Below are 24,965 nucleotides of genomic sequence, written 5' to 3'. Positions count from 1 at the left end.
AGAAGCCCGAGCAACATTCCGGTCTCTACGGGGTTTAGGCGCAGTAAAAGCCTCACTGTCAACAACAACATCACCGGCAGCAGAGACACCGTCGGGGACGGGAGTTGGAACAACCGCCGATTTATCGGGTTCCGCAACCGGGACAGGATGCGGAACAACGGCCGACAGCGGCACGGATGCCGGTGAAACATCGTCCACTACCGGTTTTTTAGTAATAGGTACACGTGTCGCATCCGCGACCAAAGAGGGCTCAACAGGAGGTACAGAAACAGAGTCACTATCGGGAACAGACGTATCCATGGCGTCAGCGGCGGCCGGTACAGGGGGGCGGCCGCGAGTGGCACACGTGCGGGGGGGGGCGGAACCTAAACTCGTCGCGGCAACGGAGGCAAAACTAGGCCCACCTAAAATATCCTCACGTGGCAACTGAACAGGCGGCCTGCGTTTAGGGCAGTTTTGTCGGTAATGACCGACAGCACCACAAAAAGAACACGTCTGAGGTTGACCACTATATGTTATGAAAGCACGATGACCGTTAACTAGCAAGAAGGATGGAATATGTTGACGTACGACCATCTTTACACTCCTCACGCCATTTTCAACTTGAAAAACATAGGCGGAGGACCACTTTTCTTTAGTAACAGATAGCACGGTCCCGTACGGCCGCAAATGACGAGATATGGTGTCATTCCGGATTTCAAAAGGCAAGTTGAACACACGAACATTGCGAAGGCCAAACCCACCATGAGAAATATTTACGTTACTAATGCGACCGTCTAGATGTCTAAATTTACGGACGCCATCATTAACATTGACAACAGTATCACATAATTCCGGAGTTTTCAACTTCAAAAACACAGAATTAATAAAAGTGTCAAACTGAACACCAAGAACGTCATCGGTCGATAAACACAATTCCTCGAGTATCCAACGATGGATTTCGAACGCGGACGGTTTGCCAACGGAACTATCGAATTCACATTGTACGTTATTTTCACGCTCTTCACTAGCATCATAGAAACTTTCCATTACTTACGGACTTGATGAAATGTAGCCGCGAGGCAGAAGACAGACGGCACACGAGGCGCCGCCGACCAAGTCGCAGACGGAAGTACAGCGCGCTCAGCAGCGAGGTGTTGCTGGGCGCGTGCAGCCTTCGACACTAGCGGAGGGCGCATCTTGTCCCTGGTGTCCAGCGGAGGGCCTGTGCGGGGTGTGGCAGTGTCGTGCTGGAGGGCGCCACTGGTAGCGATGTGGGCTTCCTCGCCTCGCCTCGCCTCGCCTCACACCAGGTGTCTGCGTAGTTCGCAGTGCATTCGCACCATTCCTATCCCTGTCCCCGTCCCGACTTGTCCCGACTTTGCTCGACTGCCGCTCGCTGCCGCTCGGGTCGTGGCCCATATGACAGTACAAGCACGACAAACATCTGCGAGACGGCCGTGGGCCTAACGGGCGTGTCCGAGACGCCGTTTGCGGCGGGTAGGGCAGCGCCGTGCCGTGGAAAGGTGCGAAAACAGGGACGCAGGACACAGGAGGGTCGCCAAAGCATCCATCTCTTCTAGCGACGAAAGAGAAATTTTTGTTTACAAATCTGCAGTCGTACAATGCAACAAAACAATAAGCCCTGACGTATTTCAGAACGTATCTGTCGGTTCGTACTGTTTTGTTATCTCCAGAGACTCTTTGGAAATCTTCCTTGGCACATTCTTCTTCGAGCTGAGGCCATTAATATCGTATCTTATGTTTATTACAGTCGTTTATTTTCAATTTTTTTTTTTTTTTTGTTGGAACTTTGCACTGCTACGAAACAGTAGGAGGCCCTGGCTTATTTCAGATCACATGTGTCGATTCGTAGTGTTTCGTTATTGTCAAGGATTTCTTGGCACGTTTAAATTGCTGAAGGAAGCATCTTTGTCACAACGGAAAGGTAGTATGAAAAGAGGGCTGGCAGGGGTAGCGATGCAAAAAGGGGAAAATGTAAGGGAGCCAACAGCACTTTTTTTTTATTGGGCTGCCAGGGGTAGCGACATAATAACAAAAAAAAAAAAAAAGGAGCCAACAGCACCCGGGTTTCCCAGGCGGTCACCCCTCCAAGTACTAACCGGGCCCAATGATGCTTAACTTCGGTGATCGGACGAGAACCGGTGCAATCATCATGGTATGGCCGTTGGCACTCATGTAATGTAGGAGCACGGCAGAATACGCGTTCGGCTTCTCTCCCAATACACAAAATGTTAGTTTTCCGCCGCATTTGACGAAAGCACTTCCTTCCGCAACAGCCAGCTCCTCGAGGACGGCGCGGGGGGCGCGCCCGGCGTCCCAGCGGAGCGACGGCCGAATTAGCGGGCGCACCGCCGCGTGTGTGAGACGCACTGCTGCTCGTTGCACGTCCTGTCATTCGCTGGGCGCGTGCAGCCTTCGACACTAGCGGAGGGCGCATCTTGTCCCTGGTGTCCAGCGGAGGGCCTGTGCGGGGTGTGGCAGTGTCGTGCTGGAGGGCGCCACTGGTAGCGATGTGGGCTTCCTCGCCTCGCCTCGCCTCGCCTCACACCAGGTGTCTGCGTAGTTCGCAGTGCATTCGCACCATTCCTATCCCTGTCCCCGTCCCGACTTGTCCCGACTTTGCTCGACTGCCGCTCGCTGCCGCTCGGGTCGTGGCCCATATGACAGTACAAGCACGACAAACATCTGCGAGACGGCCGTGGGCCTAACGGGCGTGTCCGAGACGCCGTTTGCGGCGGGTAGGGCAGCGCCGTGCCGTGGAAAGGTGCGAAAACAGGGACGCAGGACACAGGAGGGTCGCCAAAGCATCCATCTCTTCTAGCGACGAAAGAGAAATTTTTGTTTACAAATCTGCAGTCGTACAATGCAACAAAACAATAAGCCCTGACGTATTTCAGAACGTATCTGTCGGTTCGTACTGTTTTGTTATCTCCAGAGACTCTTTGGAAATCTTCCTTGGCACATTCTTCTTCGAGCTGAGGCCATTAATATCGTATCTTATGTTTATTACAGTCGTTTATTTTCAATTTTTTTTTTTTTTTTGTTGGAACTTTGCACTGCTACGAAACAGTAGGAGGCCCTGGCTTATTTCAGATCACATGTGTCGATTCGTAGTGTTTCGTTATTGTCAAGGATTTCTTGGCACGTTTAAATTGCTGAAGGAAGCATCTTTGTCACAACGGAAAGGTAGTATGAAAAGAGGGCTGGCAGGGGTAGCGATGCAAAAAGGGGAAAATGTAAGGGAGCCAACAGCACTTTTTTTTTATTGGGCTGCCAGGGGTAGCGACATAATAACAAAAAAAAAAAAAAAGGAGCCAACAGCACCCGGGTTTCCCAGGCGGTCACCCCTCCAAGTACTAACCGGGCCCAATGATGCTTAACTTCGGTGATCGGACGAGAACCGGTGCAATCATCATGGTATGGCCGTTGGCACTCATGTAATGTAGGAGCACGGCAGAATACGCGTTCGGCTTCTCTCCCAATACACAAAATGTTAGTTTTCCGCCGCATTTGACGAAAGCACTTCCTTCCGCAACAGCCAGCTCCTCGAGGACGGCGCGGGGGGCGCGCCCGGCGTCCCAGCGGAGCGACGGCCGAATTAGCGGGCGCACCGCCGCGTGTGTGAGACGCACTGCTGCTCGTTGCACGTCCTGTCATTCGCTGGGCGCGTGCAGCCTTCGACACTAGCGGAGGGCGCATCTTGTCCCTGGTGTCCAGCGGAGGGCCTGTGCGGGGTGTGGCAGTGTCGTGCTGGAGGGCGCCACTGGTAGCGATGTGGGCTTCCTCGCCTCGCCTCGCCTCGCCTCACACCAGGTGTCTGCGTAGTTCGCAGTGCATTCGCACCATTCCTATCCCTGTCCCCGTCCCGACTTGTCCCGACTTTGCTCGACTGCCGCTCGCTGCCGCTCGGGTCGTGGCCCATATGACAGTACAAGCACGACAAACATCTGCGAGACGGCCGTGGGCCTAACGGGCGTGTCCGAGACGCCGTTTGCGGCGGGTAGGGCAGCGCCGTGCCGTGGAAAGGTGCGAAAACAGGGACGCAGGACACAGGAGGGTCGCCAAAGCATCCATCTCTTCTAGCGACGAAAGAGAAATTTTTGTTTACAAATCTGCAGTCGTACAATGCAACAAAACAATAAGCCCTGACGTATTTCAGAACGTATCTGTCGGTTCGTACTGTTTTGTTATCTCCAGAGACTCTTTGGAAATCTTCCTTGGCACATTCTTCTTCGAGCTGAGGCCATTAATATCGTATCTTATGTTTATTACAGTCGTTTATTTTCAATTTTTTTTTTTTTTTTGTTGGAACTTTGCACTGCTACGAAACAGTAGGAGGCCCTGGCTTATTTCAGATCACATGTGTCGATTCGTAGTGTTTCGTTATTGTCAAGGATTTCTTGGCACGTTTAAATTGCTGAAGGAAGCATCTTTGTCACAACGGAAAGGTAGTATGAAAAGAGGGCTGGCAGGGGTAGCGATGCAAAAAGGGGAAAATGTAAGGGAGCCAACAGCACTTTTTTTTTATTGGGCTGCCAGGGGTAGCGACATAATAACAAAAAAAAAAAAAAGGAGCCAACAGCACCCGGGTTTCCCAGGCGGTCACCCCTCCAAGTACTAACCGGGCCCAATGATGCTTAACTTCGGTGATCGGACGAGAACCGGTGCAATCATCATGGTATGGCCGTTGGCACTCATGTAATGTAGGAGCACGGCAGAATACGCGTTCGGCTTCTCTCCCAATACACAAAATGTTAGTTTTCCGCCGCATTTGACGAAAGCACTTCCTTCCGCAACAGCCAGCTCCTCGAGGACGGCGCGGGGGGCGCGCCCGGCGTCCCAGCGGAGCGACGGCCGAATTAGCGGGCGCACCGCCGCGTCGCCGCGTGTGTGAGACGCACTGCTGCTCGTTGCACGTCCTGTCATTCGCTGGGCGCGTGCAGCCTTCGACACTAGCGGAGGGCGCATCTTGTCCCTGGTGTCCAGCGGAGGGCCTGTGCGGGGTGTGGCAGTGTCGTGCTGGAGGGCGCCACTGGTAGCGATGTGGGCTTCCTCGCCTCGCCTCGCCTCGCCTCACACCAGGTGTCTGCGTAGTTCGCAGTGCATTCGCACCATTCCTATCCCTGTCCCCGTCCCGACTTGTCCCGACTTTGCTCGACTGCCGCTCGCTGCCGCTCGGGTCGTGGCCCATATGACAGTACAAGCACGACAAACATCTGCGAGACGGCCGTGGGCCTAACGGGCGTGTCCGAGACGCCGTTTGCGGCGGGTAGGGCAGCGCCGTGCCGTGGAAAGGTGCGAAAACAGGGACGCAGGACACAGGAGGGTCGCCAAAGCATCCATCTCTTCTAGCGACGAAAGAGAAATTTTTGTTTACAAATCTGCAGTCGTACAATGCAACAAAACAATAAGCCCTGACGTATTTCAGAACGTATCTGTCGGTTCGTACTGTTTTGTTATCTCCAGAGACTCTTTGGAAATCTTCCTTGGCACATTCTTCTTCGAGCTGAGGCCATTAATATCGTATCTTATGTTTATTACAGTCGTTTATTTTCAATTTTTTTTTTTTTTTTGTTGGAACTTTGCACTGCTACGAAACAGTAGGAGGCCCTGGCTTATTTCAGATCACATGTGTCGATTCGTAGTGTTTCGTTATTGTCAAGGATTTCTTGGCACGTTTAAATTGCTGAAGGAAGCATCTTTGTCACAACGGAAAGGTAGTATGAAAAGAGGGCTGGCAGGGGTAGCGATGCAAAAAGGGGAAAATGTAAGGGAGCCAACAGCACTTTTTTTTTATTGGGCTGCCAGGGGTAGCGACATAATAACAAAAAAAAAAAAAAAGGAGCCAACAGCACCCGGGTTTCCCAGGCGGTCACCCCTCCAAGTACTAACCGGGCCCAATGATGCTTAACTTCGGTGATCGGACGAGAACCGGTGCAATCATCATGGTATGGCCGTTGGCACTCATGTAATGTAGGAGCACGGCAGAATACGCGTTCGGCTTCTCTCCCAATACACAAAATGTTAGTTTTCCGCCGCATTTGACGAAAGCACTTCCTTCCGCAACAGCCAGCTCCTCGAGGACGGCGCGGGGGGCGCGCCCGGCGTCCCAGCGGAGCGACGGCCGAATTAGCGGGCGCACCGCCGCGTGTGTGAGACGCACTGCTGCTCGTTGCACGTCCTGTCATTCGCTGGGCGCGTGCAGCCTTCGACACTAGCGGAGGGCGCATCTTGTCCCTGGTGTCCAGCGGAGGGCCTGTGCGGGGTGTGGCAGTGTCGTGCTGGAGGGCGCCACTGGTAGCGATGTGGGCTTCCTCGCCTCGCCTCGCCTCGCCTCACACCAGGTGTCTGCGTAGTTCGCAGTGCATTCGCACCATTCCTATCCCTGTCCCCGTCCCGACTTGTCCCGACTTTGCTCGACTGCCGCTCGCTGCCGCTCGGGTCGTGGCCCATATGACAGTACAAGCACGACAAACATCTGCGAGACGGCCGTGGGCCTAACGGGCGTGTCCGAGACGCCGTTTGCGGCGGGTAGGGCAGCGCCGTGCCGTGGAAAGGTGCGAAAACAGGGACGCAGGACACAGGAGGGTCGCCAAAGCATCCATCTCTTCTAGCGACGAAAGAGAAATTTTTGTTTACAAATCTGCAGTCGTACAATGCAACAAAACAATAAGCCCTGACGTATTTCAGAACGTATCTGTCGGTTCGTACTGTTTTGTTATCTCCAGAGACTCTTTGGAAATCTTCCTTGGCACATTCTTCTTCGAGCTGAGGCCATTAATATCGTATCTTATGTTTATTACAGTCGTTTATTTTCAATTTTTTTTTTTTTTTTGTTGGAACTTTGCACTGCTACGAAACAGTAGGAGGCCCTGGCTTATTTCAGATCACATGTGTCGATTCGTAGTGTTTCGTTATTGTCAAGGATTTCTTGGCACGTTTAAATTGCTGAAGGAAGCATCTTTGTCACAACGGAAAGGTAGTATGAAAAGAGGGCTGGCAGGGGTAGCGATGCAAAAAGGGGAAAATGTAAGGGAGCCAACAGCACTTTTTTTTTATTGGGCTGCCAGGGGTAGCGACATAATAACAAAAAAAAAAAAAAGGAGCCAACAGCACCCGGGTTTCCCAGGCGGTCACCCCTCCAAGTACTAACCGGGCCCAATGATGCTTAACTTCGGTGATCGGACGAGAACCGGTGCAATCATCATGGTATGGCCGTTGGCACTCATGTAATGTAGGAGCACGGCAGAATACGCGTTCGGCTTCTCTCCCAATACACAAAATGTTAGTTTTCCGCCGCATTTGACGAAAGCACTTCCTTCCGCAACAGCCAGCTCCTCGAGGACGGCGCGGGGGGCGCGCCCGGCGTCCCAGCGGAGCGACGGCCGAATTAGCGGGCGCACCGCCGCGTCGCCGCGTGTGTGAGACGCACTGCTGCTCGTTGCACGTCCTGTCATTCGCTGGGCGCGTGCAGCCTTCGACACTAGCGGAGGGCGCATCTTGTCCCTGGTGTCCAGCGGAGGGCCTGTGCGGGGTGTGGCAGTGTCGTGCTGGAGGGCGCCACTGGTAGCGATGTGGGCTTCCTCGCCTCGCCTCGCCTCGCCTCACACCAGGTGTCTGCGTAGTTCGCAGTGCATTCGCACCATTCCTATCCCTGTCCCCGTCCCGACTTGTCCCGACTTTGCTCGACTGCCGCTCGCTGCCGCTCGGGTCGTGGCCCATATGACAGTACAAGCACGACAAACATCTGCGAGACGGCCGTGGGCCTAACGGGCGTGTCCGAGACGCCGTTTGCGGCGGGTAGGGCAGCGCCGTGCCGTGGAAAGGTGCGAAAACAGGGACGCAGGACACAGGAGGGTCGCCAAAGCATCCATCTCTTCTAGCGACGAAAGAGAAATTTTTGTTTACAAATCTGCAGTCGTACAATGCAACAAAACAATAAGCCCTGACGTATTTCAGAACGTATCTGTCGGTTCGTACTGTTTTGTTATCTCCAGAGACTCTTTGGAAATCTTCCTTGGCACATTCTTCTTCGAGCTGAGGCCATTAATATCGTATCTTATGTTTATTACAGTCGTTTATTTTCAATTTTTTTTTTTTTTTGTTGGAACTTTGCACTGCTACGAAACAGTAGGAGGCCCTGGCTTATTTCAGATCACATGTGTCGATTCGTAGTGTTTCGTTATTGTCAAGGATTTCTTGGCACGTTTAAATTGCTGAAGGAAGCATCTTTGTCACAACGGAAAGGTAGTATGAAAAGAGGGCTGGCAGGGGTAGCGATGCAAAAAGGGGAAAATGTAAGGGAGCCAACAGCACTTTTTTTTTATTGGGCTGCCAGGGGTAGCGACATAATAACAAAAAAAAAAAAAAAGGAGCCAACAGCACCTTTTTTTTTTTTTTTTTTTTTTTTTTTTTCTTTTTTTTTTTTTTTTCAGAAAGGTAGTTTGAAAATTGGGCTGGCAGGGGTAGCGACATAATAACAAAACCAAAAAGAAAGGAAAGGAGCCAACAGCACCTTTCTTTTTTTTTTTTTTTTGTGGCTCCCTCGAGGTGAACCGGTGGACACTGTTCAATGACTGCCGTCATCGGCGAGGCGCATATGTAGCAATTGTGCAATTGTGACAGTATGGCGTCCTGGTTATGTAACAAAAGGGAAATAGTCCTCCAATGCGTAAGAAACGAGGGGGAGAATGCTTCCCATTGATACGCAAGATAGAGAAAATATAAGGAAAGAAAAGAAAGAAAAGACGGCTTCACGCCGCAACAACCAACAGTGACAACTGTCCACAAAAAGAATTAATTAAAACGCAACCAGGGCGAAGCATCCACCGGAAAAGAAAAGTCATCGATAGACAAAACGTTCGGGCAAGGAGCGTGGCAGGCAGGCGGCGGCAATGAGGGCAGGGGTCAATGTGCCTGAGGCCTGGCCACAGTGCCGCCCCCACACCCGTCAACACTCATGTTGACCGTAAAACAAAACTATAATGCGGGACACCGGTGTGAAATGCCACACCGACAAAAGGTGAAAGAGTGTCGAGCACAGACACGTGACGAGACTTTGGAATGCTCCACAATAAAGAAATGAGAAAATGTAGAAAAAAAAACTCAAACAGTCACCACCAAGACTGAGAACTGAAACTTCAGTAAAAAATCCCGTCACGCCCCAAAACGGGAAAAAAACTAATAAGAAAACTAATAATACGGACACACATGGCAAACAAGACGTTTGGCAATAACGGCCAGAGAAAAAACTGAAAAGTCTTCTTTTTTCGTGCGGTATGCAAGGTACGGCAATTTTCGTTCCAGAATAACTTGGGAAGATCGCAGTAAGACATATTCATATTGTGTCGCTCAAAGGCAAGAGAAAAGATAAGAGAAAGACGTCCATGCTACTCAGGTACGGAAAGCCGCGCAAAAGCATGCGCTAGTGCGACCTGTAAAAAATTAGCAAAAGTTCGCCGATAATGTAGTGATGCCTGAATCTGGGTATGTTGGGTCCATAAATAAGTGAGAAAGTCCAGATCGGTAGACAACTTGAGGGAGAAGATAGCAAAAACCGTGTGGCCAAGGATCCACACCGTGGCATTGCGCTTGGTGGTGGGGTAGACGACGCACTGCGGAATTAAGACAGCATCCACAGTAACGGTGCGAGTGTCCACCCTCTGAATCAAACGAATCATGTCTCTGGCGACTTCCCAAACACGTCGAAAGCGGTCACACGCAAAGCGGTGTTCCAGAGTATCGTCGGCAGTACACACGTCACACACTCCAGACTGGATAAGATTTATAGAATGAAGCTTGGCGTTTGTGGGGATGGTGCGATGCACCACCTTATACCACACCGCGTGGACGGAAGCCGGGAGAACGTCATTGGCGAGGTTTTTCCACACCGCCACCCAGTTGCAGCGTGGCAACCGATACTCCCACTTGCAGCGAATGGGAGGTCCGCGGAAAGCCGTGCAGACAGCGCTAACCGTGTGGACGGAGACGCCACAAAGCGCCAGGTAACTATTATCAAGAAAGTAGCGGCGCACATAAGAAAGGTAGAACGGGATGTGCGACACAGAAACAGGGGCCACTTCAGAAAGAGGACGGTAACGATTAAAAACAAACGCAGTGGGACCGCAAGGAGCTTTCTGAATAACAGCAGTAGTTCGCTTCCAAAAAAGGGCCGCACATTTGGCGGAAAAATCAACGAGTCCTAAACCGCCATCAGACAGGTCCAAGGTGCAGACAGCATGCGATACCTTGAAAATCTCCCCCCTCCATAAAAACCAGTAAACCGCCTGTTGGATGGCGCGCCCCAACTGCTTGGGAACCGGGAGAACCTGCGCAAGGTACCATGCTCTCGCCAAGATATTGACATTTATCAAATGCACCTTATCCCGAAGGGCCACATTCCGAACCGCATAGATCCTGGCAACCGCACGAATCCGATACAGCGTAGGCCGCCAATTCAAGGCTGCCATCTGCTGTGGGTTCGAAGATAGAAGTATCCCAAGAACGGTAGGCTGCTGCTGGACACAAAACCAATCCCTATGCAGGGTACGTGCGCGGGCGGTGAGCGGCAAAAGCACAGTTTTCCGGGGATTGATAACCGCCCCCGTAGCTTTTCCAAAGTTGTGCAAAACAACATGCAACCTGTCAACGTCGTCGATATGTTCAATAAATACGCCAAGGTCATCAGCATATGCGCGACAAACCAATCTGGTAGTCCCCATCTGAATGCCGCGACATTCCTGTCTGATAGAACGGAGGAGGGGATCCAGCGCAATGGCAAAAAGCGCCATGGAAAGCGGACACCCCTGCCGCACGGAGCGACCCACACGAAAAGCAGGAGTGAGACGACCATTGACACATATACGGGAAGTAGCAGGTTGCAACAAATGCGTCACGAATCGGGTAAATAGATAACCAAACCCCATGCGTACCATAACCCGACGCAAATAAAAATGACTAATGCGGTCAAAAGCATTTTTAAAGTCAACTAATAAAATCGCCGCTGTCCGGAGCCGAGCACTTTTCACATATCCTATACAGTCTCTGTAAGCAAGGATAGCGTCAAAGATATTCCGATCGCGGACCGCACATGTTTGCTGATCACTAAGTACGGTCGGCAAGACGTTTTTAAGTCGCTGAGCGACGCAACGCGTAACGATCTTATAATCAGCATTTAATAAAGTAATCGGACGGACAGCATCGATATGAGGTACAGCACGGGATTTGGGAACAAGCGTCACAACCCCCTCCACAAAAGCAGTTGGTACAGTCACACCATTGCGAAGATCGTTCGCTAAATCCACTAAAATCTCACTTAAAAGAGGAAAAAATTTCGAATAAAATTCCGCAGGAATCCCATCGGGACCCGGAGACTTCCCTTTGGGACTCCGCCGAACGGCGTCGAAAACTTCATCAGACGTATAGGCGTCATTTAAAAGATGCCTGTCCGGGCGAGTTAAAACATGTGGAACAACCCGCAAGAAATCTCGCAACGTATCGGAATCAACGTCAACAGCACGGAAAAGCGATGCAAAATGTTCAAAGATATCGTTTTCAATGTCCGACTGTACAGAAGTCCGACCGCCGTTCCGCAACTGCCAAACAGTAATGCGCAAACGTTCGCGGCGTTTGCGTTCCCGGTTTAAATGATAAATGGACAGAGGTTCCCCAGCAACAAAACCTGCAGGCTGACTGCGGACGGTCACCCCATCACTAGCGGCACGCATGTCAATTAAAAGCTGAGCTTGAAAGCGCTTCAGAGTGGGCAACAAATCGGGCTGTGACGTCACTCGCAACGCCAAATCGCGTAAACAATCCTGGCGGAAGCGAGCCGTCGCCCGGCGCCAGCGTGCCGCCTCACGGCTATAATCGATTAAAAAGTTGCGAATCGCCGGCTTAGCGATCGCAACCCACCACTCAATGGTGCTACTATGACCGCCGCGAGTCCGCACCAACCTCTGCCACATACGGGTAAAACTAGTCACAAAATGGTCGTCATTAAGTAAACTACAATTAAACTTCCACAAATTAGTACGACGAGGAACACACAAACGAGGTAATAAAAGACGACAGGAATAGCTGGAGTGGTCGGAAAATATGACAGGAGTCACGTCAGCAGTACAAATACGGGCAGACAACTGCCTAGACACATAAATGCGATCGAGACGGCTACGCCCCGCACCGTAAAAATATGTGAAATAAGTGAAATCGGGGTGTAAAACACGCCACGTGTCGAGCAAATGAAAACTAGTGACCAAAGCACCCAGTTCGTGGCATTTGTTCGGACGCGGCTCCTGATCTCTGTCGTCTAAAACACAATTAAAATCACCCCCGACGATTAAAGTATCGACATTCCGAGATAAAAGCTGACATAAATCCCTACCATAAAATTCAGCCCTGGCCGGTTTAACATTTCCCGACGGAGCGTACACATTCACAAACACAATGCCAAAAATGGTACAGGCAACAGCACGACCGGTCGGTAAAATGTCAACATTAGAAACAGGTAAGCCAGAACGTACTAAAATGGCAGTGCCCGTATCAGAATCAGGCGCAACATTGTCAATCACAATAAAATCAGTAAAATCGTTCAAATATAAAAGCGCTTCACAAGTCACCTCTTGTAAAAAGGCGACGTGACAGTGATTATCATACAAAAAATCCTTAAGAAGCGCAGCTTTCTGCGGATTTCGCAGCTTATTAAGATTTACCGTTAAAATGTTCCACTGGCTACAATCGTGAAACATATACACGTAGAACACAGGAAAAAAACAATAACAGAAAAACATGAAAACGCTTAAAACACAATAAAATATACCAACGTGCGTGGAGGGGGAAGGACATATAAAGAGTCGCACTAATGGGAATCACCTGCCTCAACATCCTCCGACCATGCCCGTGATTGACTAGGAGGGAGGGGCGGGGGCGGTGGGGTCCCGGAAACTGTGACGGGATCCCCTGCGACGGAATGCTCCACAGCGGGCATTACGACATCAGAAGATAAGGCCGGCACCAAATCGTGGGTGGAAGGGGGGGCACGACGATGGTGCGAATCTTCGGCCTTTCGTTTTGTTGGTAAGGGGGGGGGTGTCACAGACACAGGCGGATCTACCGCCATGTCGGAATCAGCAGCGGAAAACGGCTGACTCAAAAATGTTTTTAGGTGTTGAACCGTGATATCACGTTGTTGCGAGGCAGTTACTACAGCACCCTCCGGCTGGGTGCGGGAAGATTGCTGCTTTTTCGCCTGGCGCCTGCCGCCCCCTCCCTGAGACGGGCGCTGGCCGAGATCGGCCCCGGAGCGCGCGGCCGGCTGTCGGGAGGTCGGTTGACCAACCGCCTGAGCGTGAGGGGGGGCAGGAGAACGCGCCACCGGAGACGGACTCCGATTTTTGGCCGAAACACCACGCGTATCGAAAGAAGCAGAACTACTGGCACTACGCAAACGCGGTGTGCCAGAAGCCCGAGCAACATTCCGGTCTCTACGGGGTTTAGGCGCAGTAAAAGCCTCACTGTCAACAACAACATCACCGGCAGCAGAGACACCGTCGGGGACGGGAGTTGGAACAACCGCCGATTTATCGGGTTCCGCAACCGGGACAGGATGCGGAACAACGGCCGACAGCGGCACGGATGCCGGTGAAACATCGTCCACTACCGGTTTTTTAGTAATAGGTACACGTGTCGCATCCGCGACCAAAGAGGGCTCAACAGGAGGTACAGAAACAGAGTCACTATCGGGAACAGACGTATCCATGGCGTCAGCGGCGGCCGGTACAGGGGGGGCGGCCGCGAGTGGCACACGTGCGGGGGGGGCGGAACCTAAACTCGTCGCGGCAACGGAGGCAAAACTAGGCCCACCTAAAATATCCTCACGTGGCAACTGAACAGGCGGCCTGCGTTTAGGGCAGTTTTGTCGGTAATGACCGACAGCACCACAAAAAGAACACGTCTGAGGTTGACCACTATATGTTATGAAAGCACGATGACCGTTAACTAGCAAGAAGGATGGAATATGTTGACGTACGACCATCTTTACACTCCTCACGCCATTTTCAACTTGAAAAACATAGGCGGAGGACCACTTTTCTTTAGTAACAGATAGCACGGTCCCGTACGGCCGCAAATGACGAGATATGGTGTCATTCCGGATTTCAAAAGGCAAGTTGAACACACGAACATTGCGAAGGCCAAACCCACCATGAGAAATATTTACGTTACTAATGCGACCGTCTAGATGTCTAAATTTACGGACGCCATCATTAACATTGACAACAGTATCACATAATTCCGGAGTTTTCAACTTCAAAAACACAGAATTAATAAAAGTGTCAAACTGAACACCAAGAACGTCATCGGTCGATAAACACAATTCCTCGAGTATCCAACGATGGATTTCGAACGCGGACGGTTTGCCAACGGAACTATCGAATTCACATTGTACGTTATTTTCACGCTCTTCACTAGCATCATAGAAACTTTCCATTACTTACGGACTTGATGAAATGTAGCCGCGAGGCAGAAGACAGACGGCACACGAGGCGCCGCCGACCAAGTCGCAGACGGAAGTACAGCGCGCTCAGCAGCGAGGTGTTGCTGGGCGCGTGCAGCCTTCGACACTAGCGGAGGGCGCATCTTGTCCCTGGTGTCCAGCGGAGGGCCTGTGCGGGGTGTGGCAGTGTCGTGCTGGAGGGCGCCACTGGTAGCGATGTGGGCTTCCTCGCCTCGCCTCGCCTCGCCTCACACCAGGTGTCTGCGTAGTTCGCAGTGCATTCGCACCATTCCTATCCCTGTCCCCGTCCCGACTTGTCCCGACTTTGCTCGACTGCCGCTCGCTGCCGCTCGGGTCGTGGCCCATATGACAGTACAAGCACGACAAACATCTGCGAGACGGCCGTGGGCCTAACGGGCGTGTCCGAGACGCCGTTTGCGGCGGGTAGGGCAGCGCCGTGCCGTGGAAAGGTGCGAAAACAGGGACGCAGGACACAGGAGGGTCGCCAAAGCATCCATCTCTTCTAGCGACGAAAGAGAAATTTTTGTTTACAAATCTGCAGTCGTACAATGCAACAAAACAATAAGCCCTGACGTATTTCAGAACGTATCTGTCGGTTCGTACTGTTTTGTTATCTCCAGAGACTCTTTGGAAATCTTCCTTGGCACATTCTTCTTCGAGCTGAGGCCATTAATATCGTATCTTATGTTTATTACAGTCGTTTATTTTCAATTTTTTTTTTTTTTTTGTTGGAACTTTGCACTGCTACGAAACAGTAGGAGGCCCTGGCTTATTTCAGATCACATGTGTCGATTCGTAGTGTTTCGTTATTGTCAAGGATTTCTTGGCACGTTTAAATTGCTGAAGGAAGCATCTTTGTCACAACGGAAAGGTAGTATGAAAAGAGGGCTGGCAGGGGTAGCGATGCAAAAAGGGGAAAATGTAAGGGAGCCAACAGCACTTTTTTTTTATTGGGCTGCCAGGGGTAGCGACATAATAACAAAAAAAAAAAAAAGGAGCCAACAGCACCCGGGTTTCCCAGGCGGTCACCCCTCCAAGTACTAACCGGGCCCAATGATGCTTAACTTCGGTGATCGGACGAGAACCGGTGCAATCATCATGGTATGGCCGTTGGCACTCATGTAATGTAGGAGCACGGCAGAATACGCGTTCGGCTTCTCTCCCAATACACAAAATGTTAGTTTTCCGCCGCATTTGACGAAAGCACTTCCTTCCGCAACAGCCAGCTCCTCGAGGACGGCGCGGGGGGCGCGCCCGGCGTCCCAGCGGAGCGACGGCCGAATTAGCGGGCGCACCGCCGCGTCGCCGCGTGTGTGAGACGCACTGCTGCTCGTTGCACGTCCTGTCATTCGCTGGGCGCGTGCAGCCTTCGACACTAGCGGAGGGCGCATCTTGTCCCTGGTGTCCAGCGGAGGGCCTGTGCGGGGTGTGGCAGTGTCGTGCTGGAGGGCGCCACTGGTAGCGATGTGGGCTTCCTCGCCTCGCCTCGCCTCGCCTCACACCAGGTGTCTGCGTAGTTCGCAGTGCATTCGCACCATTCCTATCCCTGTCCCCGTCCCGACTTGTCCCGACTTTGCTCGACTGCCGCTCGCTGCCGCTCGGGTCGTGGCCCATATGACAGTACAAGCACGACAAACATCTGCGAGACGGCCGTGGGCCTAACGGGCGTGTCCGAGACGCCGTTTGCGGCGGGTAGGGCAGCGCCGTGCCGTGGAAAGGTGCGAAAACAGGGACGCAGGACACAGGAGGGTCGCCAAAGCATCCATCTCTTCTAGCGACGAAAGAGAAATTTTTGTTTACAAATCTGCAGTCGTACAATGCAACAAAACAATAAGCCCTGACGTATTTCAGAACGTATCTGTCGGTTCGTACTGTTTTGTTATCTCCAGAGACTCTTTGGAAATCTTCCTTGGCACATTCTTCTTCGAGCTGAGGCCATTAATATCGTATCTTATGTTTATTACAGTCGTTTATTTTCAATTTTTTTTTTTTTTTGTTGGAACTTTGCACTGCTACGAAACAGTAGGAGGCCCTGGCTTATTTCAGATCACATGTGTCGATTCGTAGTGTTTCGTTATTGTCAAGGATTTCTTGGCACGTTTAAATTGCTGAAGGAAGCATCTTTGTCACAACGGAAAGGTAGTATGAAAAGAGGGCTGGCAGGGGTAGCGATGCAAAAAGGGGAAAATGTAAGGGAGCCAACAGCACTTTTTTTTTATTGGGCTGCCAGGGGTAGCGACATAATAACAAAAAAAAAAAAAAAAGGAGCCAACAGCACCCGGGTTTCCCAGGCGGTCACCCCTCCAAGTACTAACCGGGCCCAATGATGCTTAACTTCGGTGATCGGACGAGAACCGGTGCAATCATCATGGTATGGCCGTTGGCACTCATGTAATGTAGGAGCACGGCAGAATACGCGTTCGGCTTCTCTCCCAATACACAAAATGTTAGTTTTCCGCCGCATTTGACGAAAGCACTTCCTTCCGCAACAGCCAGCTCCTCGAGGACGGCGCGGGGGGCGCGCCCGGCGTCCCAGCGGAGCGACGGCCGAATTAGCGGGCGCACCGCCGCGTGTGTGAGACGCACTGCTGCTCGTTGCACGTCCTGTCATTCGCTGGGCGCGTGCAGCCTTCGACACTAGCGGAGGGCGCATCTTGTCCCTGGTGTCCAGCGGAGGGCCTGTGCGGGGTGTGGCAGTGTCGTGCTGGAGGGCGCCACTGGTAGCGATGTGGGCTTCCTCGCCTCGCCTCGCCTCGCCTCACACCAGGTGTCTGCGTAGTTCGCAGTGCATTCGCACCATTCCTATCCCTGTCCCCGTCCCGACTTGTCCCGACTTTGCTCGACTGCCGCTCGCTGCCGCTCGGGTCGTGGCCCATATGACAGTACAAGCACGACAAACATCTGCGAGACGGCCGTGGGCCTAACGGGCGTGTCCGAGACGCCGTTTGCGGCGGGTAGGGCAGCGCCGTGCCGTGGAAAGGTGCGAAAACAGGGACGCAGGACACAGGAGGGTCGCCAAAGCATCCATCTCTTCTAGCGACGAAAGAGAAATTTTTGTTTACAAATCTGCAGTCGTACAATGCAACAAAACAATAAGCCCTGACGTATTTCAGAACGTATCTGTCGGTTCGTACTGTTTTGTTATCTCCAGAGACTCTTTGGAAATCTTCCTTGGCACATTCTTCTTCGAGCTGAGGCCATTAATATCGTATCTTATGTTTATTACAGTCGTTTATTTTCAATTTTTTTTTTTTTTTTGTTGGAACTTTGCACTGCTACGAAACAGTAGGAGGCCCTGGCTTATTTCAGATCACATGTGTCGATTCGTAGTGTTTCGTTATTGTCAAGGATTTCTTGGCACGTTTAAATTGCTGAAGGAAGCATCTTTGTCACAACGGAAAGGTAGTATGAAAAGAGGGCTGGCAGGGGTAGCGATGCAAAAAGGGGAAAATGTAAGGGAGCCAACAGCACTTTTTTTTTATTGGGCTGCCAGGGGTAGCGACATAATAACAAAAAAAAAAAAAAAGGAGCCAACAGCACCCGGGTTTCCCAGGCGGTCACCCCTCCAAGTACTAACCGGGCCCAATGATGCTTAACTTCGGTGATCGGACGAGAACCGGTGCAATCATCATGGTATGGCCGTTGGCACTCATGTAATGTAGGAGCACGGCAGAATACGCGTTCGGCTTCTCTCCCAATACACAAAATGTTAGTTTTCCGCCGCATTTGACGAAAGCACTTCCTTCCGCAACAGCCAGCTCCTCGAGGACGGCGCGGGGGGCGCGCCCGGCGTCCCAGCGGAGCGACGGCCGAATTAGCGGGCGCACCGCCGCGTGTGTGAGACGCACTGCTGCTCGTTGCACGTCCTGTCATTCGCTGGGCGCGTGCAGCCTTCGACACTAGCGGAGGGCGCATCTTGTCCCTGGTGTCCAGCGGAGGGCCTGTGCGGGGTGTGGCAGTGTCGTGCTGGAGGGCGCCACTGGTAGCGATGTGGGCTTCCTCGCCTCGCCTCGCCTCGCCTCACACCAGGTGTCTGCGTAGTTCGCAGTGCATTCGCACCATTCCTATCCCTGTCCCCGTCCCGACTTGTCCCGACTTTGCTCGACTGCCGCTCGCTGCCGCTCGGGTCGTGGCCCATATGACAGTACAAGCACGACAAACATCTGCGAGACGGCCGTGGGCCTAACGGGCGTGTCCGAGACGCCGTTTGCGGCGGGTAGGGCAGCGCCGTGCCGTGGAAAGGTGCGAAAACAGGGACGCAGGACACAGGAGGGTCGCCAAAGCATCCATCTCTTCTAGCGACGAAAGAGAAATTTTTGTTTACAAATCTGCAGTCGTACAATGCAACAAAACAATAAGCCCTGACGTATTTCAGAACGTATCTGTCGGTTCGTACTGTTTTGTTATCTCCAGAGACTCTTTGGAAATCTTCCTTGGCACATTCTTCTTCGAGCTGAGGCCATTAATATCGTATCTTATGTTTATTACAGTCGTTTATTTTCAATTTTTTTTTTTTTTTTGTTGGAACTTTGCACTGCTACGAAACAGTAGGAGGCCCTGGCTTATTTCAGATCACATGTGTCGATTCGTAGTGTTTCGTTATTGTCAAGGATTTCTTGGCACGTTTAAATTGCTGAAGGAAGCATCTTTGTCACAACGGAAAGGTAGTATGAAAAGAGGGCTGGCAGGGGTAGCGATGCAAAAAGGGGAAAATGTAAGGGAGCCAACAGCACTTTTTTTTTATTGGGCTGCCAGGGGTAGCGACATAATAACAAAAAAAAAAAAAAGGAGCCAACAGCACCCGGGTTTCCCAGGCGGTCACCCCTCCAAGTACTAACCGGGCCCAATGATGCTTAACTTCGGTGATCGGACGAGAACCGGTGCAATCATCATGGTATGGCCGTTGGCACTCATGTAATGTAGGAGCACGGCAGAATACGCGTTCGGCTTCTCTCCCAATACACAAAATGTTAGTTTTCCGCCGCATTTGACGAAAGCACTTCCTTCCGCAACAGCCAGCTCCTCGAGGACGGCGCGGGGGGCGCGCCCGGCGTCCCAGCGGAGCGACGGCCGAATTAGCGGGCGCACCGCCGCGTCGCCGCGTGTGTGAGACGCACTGCTGCTCGTTGCACGTCCTGTCATTCGCTGGGCGCGTGCAGCCTTCGACACTAGCGGAGGGCGCATCTTGTCCCTGGTGTCCAGCGGAGGGCCTGTGCGGGGTGTGGCAGTGTCGTGCTGGAGGGCGCCACTGGTAGCGATGTGGGCTTCCTCGCCTCGCCTCGCCTCGCCTCACACCAGGTGTCTGCGTAGTTCGCAGTGCATTCGCACCATTCCTATCCCTGTCCCCGTCCCGACTTGTCCCGACTTTGCTCGACTGCCGCTCGCTGCCGCTCGGGTCGTGGCCCATATGACAGTACAAGCACGACAAACATCTGCGAGACGGCCGTGGGCCTAACGGGCGTGTCCGAGACGCCGTTTGCGGCGGGTAGGGCAGCGCCGTGCCGTGGAAAGGTGCGAAAACAGGGACGCAGGACACAGGAGGGTCGCCAAAGCATCCATCTCTTCTAGCGACGAAAGAGAAATTTTTGTTTACAAATCTGCAGTCGTACAATGCAACAAAACAATAAGCCCTGACGTATTTCAGAACGTATCTGTCGGTTCGTACTGTTTTGTTATCTCCAGAGACTCTTTGGAAATCTTCCTTGGCACATTCTTCTTCGAGCTGAGGCCATTAATATCGTATCTTATGTTTATTACAGTCGTTTATTTTCAATTTTTTTTTTTTTTTGTTGGAACTTTGCACTGCTACGAAACAGTAGGAGGCCCTGGCTTATTTCAGATCACATGTGTCGATTCGTAGTGTTTCGTTATTGTCAAGGATTTCTTGGCACGTTTAAATTGCTGAAGGAAGCATCTTTGTCACAACGGAAAGGTAGTATGAAAAGAGGGCTGGCAGGGGTAGCGATGCAAAAAGGGGAAAATGTAAGGGAGCCAACAGCACTTTTTTTTTATTGGGCTGCCAGGGGTAGCGACATAATAACAAAAAAAAAAAAAAAGGAGCCAACAGCACCCGGGTTTCCCAGGCGGTCACCCCTCCAAGTACTAACCGGGCCCAATGATGCTTAACTTCGGTGATCGGACGAGAACCGGTGCAATCATCATGGTATGGCCGTTGGCACTCATGTAATGTAGGAGCACGGCAGAATACGCGTTCGGCTTCTCTCCCAATACACAAAATGTTAGTTTTCCGCCGCATTTGACGAAAGCACTTCCTTCCGCAACAGCCAGCTCCTCGAGGACGGCGCGGGGGGCGCGCCCGGCGTCCCAGCGGAGCGACGGCCGAATTAGCGGGCGCACCGCCGCGTGTGTGAGACGCACTGCTGCTCGTTGCACGTCCTGTCATTCGCTGGGCGCGTGCAGCCTTCGACACTAGCGGAGGGCGCATCTTGTCCCTGGTGTCCAGCGGAGGGCCTGTGCGGGGTGTGGCAGTGTCGTGCTGGAGGGCGCCACTGGTAGCGATGTGGGCTTCCTCGCCTCGCCTCGCCTCGCCTCACACCAGGTGTCTGCGTAGTTCGCAGTGCATTCGCACCATTCCTATCCCTGTCCCCGTCCCGACTTGTCCCGACTTTGCTCGACTGCCGCTCGCTGCCGCTCGGGTCGTGGCCCATATGACAGTACAAGCACGACAAACATCTGCGAGACGGCCGTGGGCCTAACGGGCGTGTCCGAGACGCCGTTTGCGGCGGGTAGGGCAGCGCCGTGCCGTGGAAAGGTGCGAAAACAGGGACGCAGGACACAGGAGGGTCGCCAAAGCATCCATCTCTTCTAGCGACGAAAGAGAAATTTTTGTTTACAAATCTGCAGTCGTACAATGCAACAAAACAATAAGCCCTGACGTATTTCAGACTGACGTATTTCAGAACGTATCTGTCGGTTCGTACTGTTTTGTTATCTCCAGAGACTCTTTGGAAATCTTCCTTGGCACATTCTTCTTCGAGCTGAGGCCATTAATATCGTATCTTATGTTTATTACAGTCGTTTATTTTCAATTTTTTTTTTTTTTTTGTTGGAACTTTGCACTGCTACGAAACAGTAGGAGGCCCTGGCTTATTTCAGATCACATGTGTCGATTCGTAGTGTTTCGTTATTGTCAAGGATTTCTTGGCACGTTTAAATTGCTGAAGGAAGCATCTTTGTCACAACGGAAAGGTAGTATGAAAAGAGGGCTGGCAGGGGTAGCGATGCAAAAAGGGGAAAATGTAAGGGAGCCAACAGCACTTTTTTTTTATTGGGCTGCCAGGGGTAGCGACATAATAACAAAAAAAAAAAAAAAGGAGCCAACAGCACCCGGGTTTCCCAGGCGGTCACCCCTCCAAGTACTAACCGGGCCCAATGATGCTTAACTTCGGTGATCGGACGAGAACCGGTGCAATCATCATGGTATGGCCGTTGGCACTCATGTAATGTAGGAGCACGGCAGAATACGCGTTCGGCTTCTCTCCCAATACACAAAATGTTAGTTTTCCGCCGCATTTGACGAAAGCACTTCCTTCCGCAACAGCCAGCTCCTCGAGGACGGCGCGGGGGGCGCGCCCGGCGTCCCAGCGGAGCGACGGCCGAATTAGCGGGCGCACCGCCGCGTGTGTGAGACGCACTGCTGCTCGTTGCACGTCCTGTCATTCGCTGGGCGCGTGCAGCCTTCGACACTAGCGGAGGGCGCATCTTGTCCCTGGTGTCCAGCGGAGGGCCTGTGCGGGGTGTGGCAGTGTCGTGCTGGAGGGCGCCACTGGTAGCGATGTGGGCTTCCTCGCCTCGCCTCGCCTCGCCTCACACCAGGTGTCTGCGTAGTTCGCAGTGCATTCGCACCATTCCTATCCCTGTCCCCGTCCCGACTTGTCCCGACTTTGCTCGACTGCCGCTCGCTGCCGCTCGGGTCGTGGCCCATATGACAGTACAAGCACGACAAACATCTGCGAGACGGCCGTGGGCCTAACGGGCGTGTCCGAGACGCCGTTTGCGGCGGGTAGGGCAGCGCCGTGCCGTGGAAAGGTGCGAAAACAGGGACGCAGGACACAGGAGGGTCGCCAAAGCATCCATCTCTTCTAGCGACGAAAGAGAAATTTTTGTTTACAAATCTGCAGTCGTACAATGCAACAAAACAATAAGCCCTGACGTATTTCAGAACGTATCTGTCGGTTCGTACTGTTTTGTTATCTCCAGAGACTCTTTGGAAATCTTCCTTGGCACATTCTTCTTCGAGCTGAGGCCATTAATATCGTATCTTATGTTTATTACAGTCGTTTATTTTCAATTTTTTTTTTTTTTTTGTTGGAACTTTGCACTGCTACGAAACAGTAGGAGGCCCTGGCTTATTTCAGATCACATGTGTCGATTCGTAGTGTTTCGTTATTGTCAAGGATTTCTTGGCACGTTTAAATTGCTGAAGGAAGCATCTTTGTCACAACGGAAAGGTAGTATGAAAAGAGGGCTGGCAGGGGTAGCGATGCAAAAAGGGGAAAATGTAAGGGAGCCAACAGCACTTTTTTTTTATTGGGCTGCCAGGGGTAGCGACATAATAACAAAAAAAAAAAAAAAGGAGCCAACAGCACCCGGGTTTCCCAGGCGGTCACCCCTCCAAGTACTAACCGGGCCCAATGATGCTTAACTTCGGTGATCGGACGAGAACCGGTGCAATCATCATGGTATGGCCGTTGGCACTCATGTAATGTAGGAGCACGGCAGAATACGCGTTCGGCTTCTCTCCCAATACACAAAATGTTAGTTTTCCGCCGCATTTGACGAAAGCACTTCCTTCCGCAACAGCCAGCTCCTCGAGGACGGCGCGGGGGGCGCGCCCGGCGTCCCAGCGGAGCGACGGCCGAATTAGCGGGCGCACCGCCGCGTGTGTGAGACGCACTGCTGCTCGTTGCACGTCCTGTCATTCGCTGGGCGCGTGCAGCCTTCGACACTAGCGGAGGGCGCATCTTGTCCCTGGTGTCCAGCGGAGGGCCTGTGCGGGGTGTGGCAGTGTCGTGCTGGAGGGCGCCACTGGTAGCGATGTGGGCTTCCTCGCCTCGCCTCGCCTCGCCTCACACCAGGTGTCTGCGTAGTTCGCAGTGCATTCGCACCATTCCTATCCCTGTCCCCGTCCCGACTTGTCCCGACTTTGCTCGACTGCCGCTCGCTGCCGCTCGGGTCGTGGCCCATATGACAGTACAAGCACGACAAACATCTGCGAGACGGCCGTGGGCCTAACGGGCGTGTCCGAGACGCCGTTTGCGGCGGGTAGGGCAGCGCCGTGCCGTGGAAAGGTGCGAAAACAGGGACGCAGGACACAGGAGGGTCGCCAAAGCATCCATCTCTTCTAGCGACGAAAGAGAAATTTTTGTTTACAAATCTGCAGTCGTACAATGCAACAAAACAATAAGCCCTGACGTATTTCAGAACGTATCTGTCGGTTCGTACTGTTTTGTTATCTCCAGAGACTCTTTGGAAATCTTCCTTGGCACATTCTTCTTCGAGCTGAGGCCATTAATATCGTATCTTATGTTTATTACAGTCGTTTATTTTCAATTTTTTTTTTTTTTTGTTGGAACTTTGCACTGCTACGAAACAGTAGGAGGCCCTGGCTTATTTCAGATCACATGTGTCGATTCGTAGTGTTTCGTTATTGTCAAGGATTTCTTGGCACGTTTAAATTGCTGAAGGAAGCATCTTTGTCACAACGGAAAGGTAGTATGAAAAGAGGGCTGGCAGGGGTAGCGATGCAAAAAGGGGAAAATGTAAGGGAGCCAACAGCACTTTTTTTTTATTGGGCTGCCAGGGGTAGCGACATAATAACAAAAAAAAAAAAAAAGGAGCCAACAGCACCCGGGTTTCCCAGGCGGTCACCCCTCCAAGTACTAACCGGGCCCAATGATGCTTAACTTCGGTGATCGGACGAGAACCGGTGCAATCATCATGGTATGGCCGTTGGCACTCATGTAATGTAGGAGCACGGCAGAATACGCGTTCGGCTTCTCTCCCAATACACAAAATGTTAGTTTTCCGCCGCATTTGACGAAAGCACTTCCTTCCGCAACAGCCAGCTCCTCGAGGACGGCGCGGGGGGCGCGCCCGGCGTCCCAGCGGAGCGACGGCCGAATTAGCGGGCGCACCGCCGCGTGTGTGAGACGCACTGCTGCTCGTTGCACGTCCTGTCATTCGCTGGGCGCGTGCAGCCTTCGACACTAGCGGAGGGCGCATCTTGTCCCTGGTGTCCAGCGGAGGGCCTGTGCGGGGTGTGGCAGTGTCGTGCTGGAGGGCGCCACTGGTAGCGATGTGGGCTTCCTCGCCTCGCCTCGCCTCGCCTCACACCAGGTGTCTGCGTAGTTCGCAGTGCATTCGCACCATTCCTATCCCTGTCCCCGTCCCGACTTGTCCCGACTTTGCTCGACTGCCGCTCGCTGCC

At 52.3% G+C, this 24,965-nt stretch overlaps 13 non-coding genes across 13 annotated transcripts; all 13 read right to left on the bottom strand.

Moving 5' to 3' along the window:
• Positions 1-2,053: 2,053 nt before the first annotated feature.
• On the bottom strand, positions 2,054-2,172 carry LOC124586129. Its single transcript, XR_006975045.1, has one exon. It is a non-coding gene; the product is annotated as a 5S ribosomal RNA (ribosomal RNA).
• Positions 2,173-3,315: 1,143 nt separating this feature from the next.
• On the bottom strand, positions 3,316-3,434 carry LOC124586128. Its single transcript, XR_006975044.1, has one exon. It is a non-coding gene; the product is annotated as a 5S ribosomal RNA (ribosomal RNA).
• A 1,142-nt stretch (positions 3,435-4,576) lies between these two features.
• LOC124586127 lies at positions 4,577-4,695 on the bottom strand. The gene has a single exon (XR_006975043.1). It is a non-coding gene; the product is annotated as a 5S ribosomal RNA (ribosomal RNA).
• Positions 4,696-5,846: 1,151 nt separating this feature from the next.
• LOC124586184 lies at positions 5,847-5,965 on the bottom strand. The gene has a single exon (XR_006975094.1). It is a non-coding gene; the product is annotated as a 5S ribosomal RNA (ribosomal RNA).
• A 1,142-nt stretch (positions 5,966-7,107) lies between these two features.
• On the bottom strand, positions 7,108-7,226 carry LOC124586183. The gene has a single exon (XR_006975093.1). It is a non-coding gene; the product is annotated as a 5S ribosomal RNA (ribosomal RNA).
• Positions 7,227-15,511: 8,285 nt separating this feature from the next.
• LOC124586182 lies at positions 15,512-15,630 on the bottom strand. Its single transcript, XR_006975092.1, has one exon. It is a non-coding gene; the product is annotated as a 5S ribosomal RNA (ribosomal RNA).
• Positions 15,631-16,781: 1,151 nt separating this feature from the next.
• Positions 16,782-16,900, bottom strand: LOC124586181. The gene has a single exon (XR_006975091.1). It is a non-coding gene; the product is annotated as a 5S ribosomal RNA (ribosomal RNA).
• Positions 16,901-18,043: 1,143 nt separating this feature from the next.
• Positions 18,044-18,162, bottom strand: LOC124586180. The gene has a single exon (XR_006975090.1). It is a non-coding gene; the product is annotated as a 5S ribosomal RNA (ribosomal RNA).
• Positions 18,163-19,304: 1,142 nt separating this feature from the next.
• LOC124586177 lies at positions 19,305-19,423 on the bottom strand. The gene has a single exon (XR_006975088.1). It is a non-coding gene; the product is annotated as a 5S ribosomal RNA (ribosomal RNA).
• A 1,150-nt stretch (positions 19,424-20,573) lies between these two features.
• Positions 20,574-20,692, bottom strand: LOC124586176. Its single transcript, XR_006975087.1, has one exon. It is a non-coding gene; the product is annotated as a 5S ribosomal RNA (ribosomal RNA).
• A 1,158-nt stretch (positions 20,693-21,850) lies between these two features.
• LOC124586175 lies at positions 21,851-21,969 on the bottom strand. The gene has a single exon (XR_006975086.1). It is a non-coding gene; the product is annotated as a 5S ribosomal RNA (ribosomal RNA).
• Positions 21,970-23,112: 1,143 nt separating this feature from the next.
• Positions 23,113-23,231, bottom strand: LOC124586174. The gene has a single exon (XR_006975085.1). It is a non-coding gene; the product is annotated as a 5S ribosomal RNA (ribosomal RNA).
• A 1,142-nt stretch (positions 23,232-24,373) lies between these two features.
• Positions 24,374-24,492, bottom strand: LOC124586173. Its single transcript, XR_006975084.1, has one exon. It is a non-coding gene; the product is annotated as a 5S ribosomal RNA (ribosomal RNA).
• Positions 24,493-24,965: the final 473 nt, after the last annotated feature.

This window comes from Schistocerca americana, unplaced genomic scaffold (genome assembly GCF_021461395.2).
Source record: "Schistocerca americana isolate TAMUIC-IGC-003095 unplaced genomic scaffold, iqSchAmer2.1 HiC_scaffold_542, whole genome shotgun sequence".
Classification (NCBI taxonomy): Eukaryota; Metazoa; Arthropoda; class Insecta; order Orthoptera; family Acrididae; genus Schistocerca; species Schistocerca americana.
The sequence above is the reverse complement of the archived record's forward strand: the minus strand, read 5'-3'. Positions and strand labels throughout refer to the sequence as shown.